This window comes from Mercurialis annua, linkage group LG5, assembly GCF_937616625.2.
Source record: "Mercurialis annua linkage group LG5, ddMerAnnu1.2, whole genome shotgun sequence".
In the NCBI taxonomy this organism is placed as follows: domain Eukaryota; kingdom Viridiplantae; phylum Streptophyta; class Magnoliopsida; order Malpighiales; family Euphorbiaceae; genus Mercurialis; species Mercurialis annua.
Window position 1 is genome coordinate 33304101 of NC_065574.1, and position 8014 is coordinate 33312114.

Below are 8014 nucleotides of genomic sequence, written 5' to 3' on the forward strand. Positions count from 1 at the left end.
TCTCTGGGTTGAAATTTTGATTAGAGTTATCATTGAAAGAGATTCAAGGTTCGTTCTTATTTATCCTAAGTATTTCAGTCGAGCTTTATATGGAGATTCGAGTTCGTTCTTATTTATCCCAAGTATTTCAGTCGAACTTTATGCAGGAGAATTTGTATTCGTTCGTTTGGTTTCACCTAGAAATGGCGTTATCATTTTATGTTAAGTGGAAGTTAGCATTAAGGCTTTTATGACCTTTTAAGATTGTTCGGTTTATGAAAGTCGTGATTTTTAGTTATTGTTCTAGGAACAACCTGTTGATTTTTTTTATTATGCAAGTGCATAGATCGTTAAATACGGAATTCCTATGGTTACAGTTTAGGTTGGTTACTTGGGAGATAGAGTTCATTATGCAGAATTGTTATAATTGTTTTCGTTGATTACTTTGGGTGTCATATTATGTGTTTTCATGTTTGTTACGTGTGTTTTTTTTCAGACAACATATAGTTGTATCATATGTTTTACGTGGGTTGTGTTACGTTAAATTCGAGGACGAATTTTATATAAGTTGGGGAGATTGTAATATCCCGCGTTTTTTTGTCATGGTTTTGTTGTTTTTCCGACTTAGTTTTGGATTGTTAATGGTGGACTTAGCAAGTGTGATACTATGATTGGGGTTTGAGTTGTATCTTGTATGGGTCGCATGTGCCGTGTGATTTTAGACAGTGATTTGATTTGTATCAGGTTTATAATCAATAGTGTGTTCGTGTACCTTCTGAATCTGACATGTCTTGATAAAACATCCATATCTCCCAATTGCACCGTTGGATCGTGCTCATTTTTGAATATGCTGTGCACGAGAAAGAGTTCACCGTTGGATCAGACTCGGAGCACATTGGAGGCACATTGGGCCATCGCGCCTCGCAACGCGCCGCGGGGTGTTTTGTGTCTTTTCAAAAGGCACGACGGCATGTGCGTTTGGCCCTCGCGCCTCGCAATACGCCTGTCGTTTTTTTTTCACTTTGGGGCCTATAAATAGAACGAGTAACGAGTAACGTTTTGATTTTGAAAGGTATCAAGTATTCGCATATGGTTTTTTAGTTTTACATATCATCACCGAGAAATAAACAGAACGAGTAACAAGTAACGAGCACTGATAAATTGCAATGCAGGGACTAAACGGGAAATATGGAAAACGTTCAGGGACCAAAACGTGCTTATGAAGATTGTTGTTATTTTGGTTGAATCAGTTGTAAGGCAGCAGACATATATGATGATCGTGAAAGGTACGACGGGTGCGATTATACCAGCATAAATGCACCGTATCCCATCAAAACTCCGAAGTTAAACGTGCTTGGGAAAGAGCAGTACTAGGATGGGTGACCTCCTAGAAAGTCCTCTTGTTCCACCCCTTTTTTGCATTTTTGTTGTCCGCCCCTGCATTTTTTATTATTATTATTGTCGAGACATAAACAGAACGAGTAACGAGTAACGAGCACCGATGAATTGCAATGTAGGGCTAAACGGGAAATATGGAAAACGTTTAGGGACCAAAACGTGCTTTTAAAGATAGTTTTTATTTTGGTTGAATGAATTGCAAGGCAGCAGATATATATGATGATCGTGCAAGGTGCGACGTGTGCGATCATACTAGCACTAAGGCACCGGATCCCATCAGAGCTCTGAAGTTAAACGTGCTTGGGTGAGAGCAGTACTACTATTGGTGACCTCCTGGGAAGTCCTCGTGTTGCACCCCTCTTTTGCATTTTTGCGGTCCGCGCCTGTAATTTTTTATTATTATTATCATTGCCGAAACATAAACAAAACGAGTAACGAGTAAAGAGCACCGATGAATTGCAACGCAGGGACAGAACGGGAAATATGGAAAAATTTCAGGGACAAAAACGTACTTTTAATGATAGTTATTATTTTGGTTGATTGAGTTGCAAGGCAGCAGATATATACGATGATCCTGCAGGGTGTGAAGGATGCGATCATACCAGCACTAATGCACCGGATCCCATCAAAACTCCCAAGCTAAACGTGCTTGGGCGAGATCAGTACTAGGATGGGTGACCTCCTAGGAAGTCCTCGTGTTGCACCTGTTTTTTGCATTTTTTCGGTCCGCGCCTGTATTTTTTAGTATTATTGCCGAGACATAGACAGAACGAGTAACGAGCACCGATGAATTGCAATGCAGGGACTAAATGGGAAATATGGAAAACGTTCAGGGACCAAAATGTACTTTTAAAGATAGTCTTTATTTTGGTTGAATGAGTTGCAAGGCAGCAGATATTTACGATGATCGTGCAAGGTGTGACGGGTGCGATTATACCAGCACTAATGCACTGGATCCCATCAGAACTTCGAAGTTGAACCTATGGTTGGATTGTTGGCTTAAAATACTTAATTATACATTGGTTTGTTGTTGTTATTGTTTGAGGATATTATTGCTGCCGATAAACATTTTTGGGGTTGTTTGTATGACTTTGGTATGTTGGTATTGTTTAAACTTGTTGGGCAAACGTTTCATGTTTGTTGATTATAAGATTAGAAATTCTATGCGATGAATGATTGTTGGTTTGATTAATTGGTTCATATATGAGCTTATGCTTTAGATATGTATACATGTTGTTGGAATCATTTTAAGTGATTTGGCATGCTGGTGTCTACTCTGGGTGGTTTGGCCAACTAGGGCTAGTTTTGAGCATATTGTATAAGTGTTGCCTTGTTGTTAAGCTATATTGAGTTCCATGGTTTTCAAATGAATAATGTTTTGGTTTAAAAGTTTTAGATTTAACATTGGCTATTACTCTGTCATATAATTGGGTCGGGTTAGACTTGAGTCGTCCGACATGTGAGATTAAGCTTGAAGGCAAATTCACAACTCTGGGATTTTCACTTGGTTTCAAAGTTTTAAACTAAGTTATATAAGTATTCCGGATTATATTTTTAACGGGAACTCAATTATGCTTAAATTATTGTTCGAGTCTGGTATTAATTTGAATATGGAATGTATTTGTACGGATGTTGTGCTTGGGCTTATACCTTGGTTGTGGTTTGAGATGCTAGTCCTATGTGGTGTCTAGTATTCTTATTGTTAGGGGATGATTTGTTTTTAACTTAAGCTTTGTTTCTAGACTCGTCGACTGTTCGTGCTTTGGAGCCGGAGCTGGTTTAGGCTATTTGCCAAGATTCACGTGGATACGCAAGCAGTGAGTTTGTAGTGTTATTTACCGCTTTATTAAGCAGCACAATTATTTTAGTATATAAACTGTTTCGAACTGTTTGAACCGATTATGGATTTGGATTGGACAAGCTACTCGATAGGATTGTATCGAGACTGTGTGCACCGGTAAGTACTCTGGGATCGGCATAATAATATCTTGCTTACGCTGGTATATGACGAGGATTTGTTCCTGTCCACTCTGGGTTCAGCATGATACGTCATACTTACGCTGGTATCATTTCAATACTGTATTTCAATAATCTTAAGTATATTAGTGTAAAATGATTTGTTTTAAGGATTTTAAACTTAATAAATGTAAATAGCATTATGAACTCATCTTAGTATATATGACCATGTTGTTTTCCCAATTTTCCAGGCTTATAATTTGAGTGCGTACAAGTGATCACCCAAGTGAAAACAACAACTTATACATGCATATATCAATTAAATCACACAACTCACTCCTGACATTCCTATAGGAGTACGCAGAAAATTTTGAAAACAAAAGATGACGTTTCAAAGACATGACTCGAATCCTAATTCTGTATTAGTTCTTAGGATTCATTAACCACTTATCATGCCAAAAAAATAAACACATAACATATAAAAAGCCTTGGTTTGAAACAAAAGCTCTCATATCAACTTTGTCACGACCCATTTTCATAGATCGCGACCAGCGCTAGGGTATGGGTATGATTGTACCAAAAACCGTAGCTCGCCTTTCGCATAACCAACAATATACATTTAAAACAATGTAACTGTATAAAACCACATGCTCGGGGCAACCGAGACTTCAGCCTAGTCTAGCAATATATAAAAGCAACACATATTCAAAGTATGCTTTTCTTGAATTAAAAACTCCAAAAGTATGGCAATATATAGAAATACCATAAACAGAGTACATGCCAATAGAAATAAAATAACAGTTGGATCACTCAACAAAATAGTTTAAAACATAACTATATGTCTAAGATAGAAAACAATCTAGTACTAATACTGTGGTTTAAGAGATTAAAACAGTTTGACTATTTATTCTGAAAAAAAAAACCTAAGAAGAATGAAGATACAAGGATCAACCAAACGCTCAAATCATAAACCTGGAAAATTTTGGAAAACAACAAGGTCAGATATACTGAGATGAGTTCACATAACCATTTACATTTATTAAGTTAGAAAACCTTTAAAATATTAATAAAACAATTATTCATTATGGATAATCATCGAAATCCTAAACCACAATTCTAAATCCATTTGTCATGTTGGTTAGATGTATCTGTATAACTGTTCCCCGATTGTCACCTAATAAATATGTGAGTCCGACGAGACGTATCTTCCATCGGTGCCCTCACTAAGGTGAGACGTATCTCTAACCTACCACAATACCATATGGTCATTAATACCGGTGTGCACGCAGTCCCGATGATTTCCATTGAGTAGCCTGTTCAAAATCAAATCCATATAGTTGAAAAACAATTCGAAAGATATTTATACAATATACACACAAAATATATAGTTTACTTAATAAAGCGGTAAATTGAGATATAAACTTACTGCTTGCTAATCCACGTGATAACCTGGCAAGCAATCTAATCCTGGTGCGTCTACGAAGCATGAACGGCCGATGAGTCTAAACAAGGTATAAATAATAACTAAAAACAAACCCTATCTCTAAAGAGTACTAGTGTCACGACCCATTTTCATGAATCGCGACCGGGGTTAGGGCATGGGTAATGTAGTACCAACACCCGTAGCTAGCCTTATAAATAACATACAATTCCAATAAACCTGCACGAAAACCAATGCTCGGTGGCAACCGAGACTTCAGCCTAATTCTAGCAATTTATAATATCCAACATTATATATAGCATGCTCATCCAACACTGAATTTTAAATATGGCATAACATAAACCAGAGTAAATAATGTGACATGCCTAGACAATAAATAATCCAGTCGGACCAATCCGCCAAACAACTGAAATAATAATAAAGACTCATAATTACTACTGCGGTGTAAGAATAAAACAGTTGACAGTTTATAAAGATAATGAAACCTTCAAGGAAAGTAAAGAACGGAGATCTGCAGACTCTCTCCAATCATAACCCTGGAAAAATTGAAAAAACCACGGGGTCAGATATACTGAGATGAGTTTATACAACTATTTACATTAATCAAGTGGAAAACCATTAAAATCATTTAATACATTTAATGACAACTTACAATTAATAGTTGGAACCCTAATCCACAATACTAAATATATCCTTAATCCAATAGGCCTGGTCCCGAGAGTTGAGCTACACCGAGTTACCACCGACCACACTTAATCCATATACAGAGTCCCGAGAGCTGAACTACACCGAGTTACTCTACTGGTCCCGAGAGCTATGCTCACACCGAGTTACCACATTTACACAAATACCTTACCCAAATCAATACCGGTGCTCACGCAGTCCTAATGATGCCCATTAGATAGCATGTTCCAACTAATAGCCATAATGGAAAAACAGTTCAAAATATACGTACAGTATACATATATATCAAAATAACAATTTACTTAACAAAGCGGTAAATAGTAAGTACAAACTCAGTGCTTGCTAATCCACGTGATAACCTGGCAAGCAACTAATCCTGATTCGTCTCCGGAGCACGAACAGTCGACGAGTCTAACAATATGTAAATAATAAATTAAAAACGGATCCTAATTCTAATGAGTACTAGACACCACATAGGAGTAGCACAAACAACACGATAGGGTAAAACAATCCAGAGCAGCACAAAATATCCAATAAATAATAATGCCCAATTTATACAAGTCTATTGAGTTTTTACTTTAAAATTCATTTAGAAAATATTATTTAAATAATCCTTAAATAATAATCAATTTCCAAAAAGTGGGTTAGCCGAGTTACCGATAACTTCTAAGCTAACCTCACTTGACGAGTGACCCAAGTCCAACCCGACTCAAAACGTTTATCAAATATAAACCCGAGTTTATATTTATCAAATAATTTAATAAAATAATAATCCGTTTTAAAAAACAGAACTCAATAACTTCAATTTCAAGTAACCTGAGTTACTAACCAAAAACTTAATGAAATAAGTTTTAAAAACGTCCAAAGGCTAAATTGTAATGTAGCCAAAATGATATGCCAAAATGATATTCGAAATCAATATAATAACCCTAGTAATTATATAAATTTAGGTTATAAAATAATATCGTTTTCAATTTAAATTATTCGAAACGATAAATGAAACTTTAAAATTTAAAATCATACATCCCAATTTCACCAATTTAAAATTACAACACTTAAACTCTTTGAAAGGCCAAGGGTATGAGAGGTTACAAAATTACATGCTCAATTCCATGCACGGCAAATGACCAAGGGTCATATACAAACCAACCAAGTCAAGATTTGAAATCAATGATCTGGTACCAAACAAATAACCCATCTTCATTCAAATAAAAGCATAAACAACAATAATGATAACAACCAAACAACTAATCTATCAATAATCCATCTCCTAAACCAAAAGGAAGCTAAAGATATGAATTCCACGTATCAACAACTTGATACATCAAGCAAGAACAACGGCAGCAACATGGAGTAATACAACAACTGTCTGAATTTGACGACGGCAACACACCCATTCAATGTAAGCAATAGTCATAACAACATCACAATCCAATGGTAAATTCCAGTCAAACGTAATGTCACGACCCATTTTCATGAATCGCGACCGGCGCTAGGGTATGGGTAATGTAGTACCAAAATCCATAGCTAGCCTTTCATTTAACATAATAACACATAAACCTGCAGAAAACCAATGCTCGGGGCAACCGAGACTTCAGCCTAAATCTAGCAGTTATAATATTCAACAATTAAAATAACATGCTTTCCAATAATAATATTAATTCGGTTTAACATAAATAATTCTGAATAATATTATAACATGCCAAAGCAATAATAATCCAGTCGGACCAATCCGACAACAACTAAAATAAAATAAAGACGCCTAGTCAACTACTGCGGTCTAAGAATAAAATGGTTTGACAGTTTATCAAAAATAAATGGAACCTCCGAGGAAAAGTAAATGCGGAGATCACCAGACTCTCTCAGATCATAACCCTGGGAAAAATTGGGAAAACAACGGGGTCAGATATACTGAGATGAGTTTATACCACTATCTACATTTATTAGGTGGAAAACCTTTAAAATTGTTTAAAACATTTAATTACGATATTACGAATAATAATTGGAACCCTAATCCACAATTCTAAATAGTAAACATAATCCAATAGGTCTGGTCCCGAGAGCTGAGCTACACCGAGTTACCACTGACCACACTTATACCAGAGTCCCGAGAGCTGAGCTACACCGAGTTACTCTACTTGGTCCCGAGAGCTATGCTCACACCGAGTTACCACATTACCATAATTACCTTACCCATATCATTATTGGTGCGCATGCAGTCCTAATGATGCCCATTAGGTAGCATGTTCCAACTAGAAGCCATAATATAAAAACAGTTCGAAATATACGTACAGTATATATATATTAGATATTAAAATAACAATTTACTTAATAAAGCGGTAAATAGTAAGTACAAACTCACAGCTTGCTAATCCACGTGATAACCGGCAAGCAACTAATCCTGGTTCGCCTCTGGAGCACGAACAATAGACGGGTCTAGACAAATAAAATAATTATTAAAAACAGACCCTAACTCTAAAGAGTACTAGTCACCACATAGGACTAGCACGAATAACACGTCGGAATAACACAAGCCAGAACACACAAAAATACCCA

The 8014-nt window shown here is 36.3% G+C and overlaps 2 non-coding genes and 1 pseudogene across 2 annotated transcripts; all 3 read left to right on the top strand.

The window, feature by feature from the left end:
- The first annotated feature begins 1272 nt into the window (after positions 1-1272).
- On the top strand, positions 1273-1391 carry LOC126685141 (5S ribosomal RNA; annotated as a pseudogene).
- A 225-nt stretch (positions 1392-1616) lies between these two features.
- On the top strand, positions 1617-1735 carry LOC126685120 (5S ribosomal RNA). The gene has a single exon (XR_007643272.1). It is a non-coding gene; the product is annotated as a 5S ribosomal RNA (ribosomal RNA).
- A 230-nt stretch (positions 1736-1965) lies between these two features.
- On the top strand, positions 1966-2084 carry LOC126685112 (5S ribosomal RNA). The gene has a single exon (XR_007643264.1). It is a non-coding gene; the product is annotated as a 5S ribosomal RNA (ribosomal RNA).
- Positions 2085-8014: the final 5930 nt, after the last annotated feature.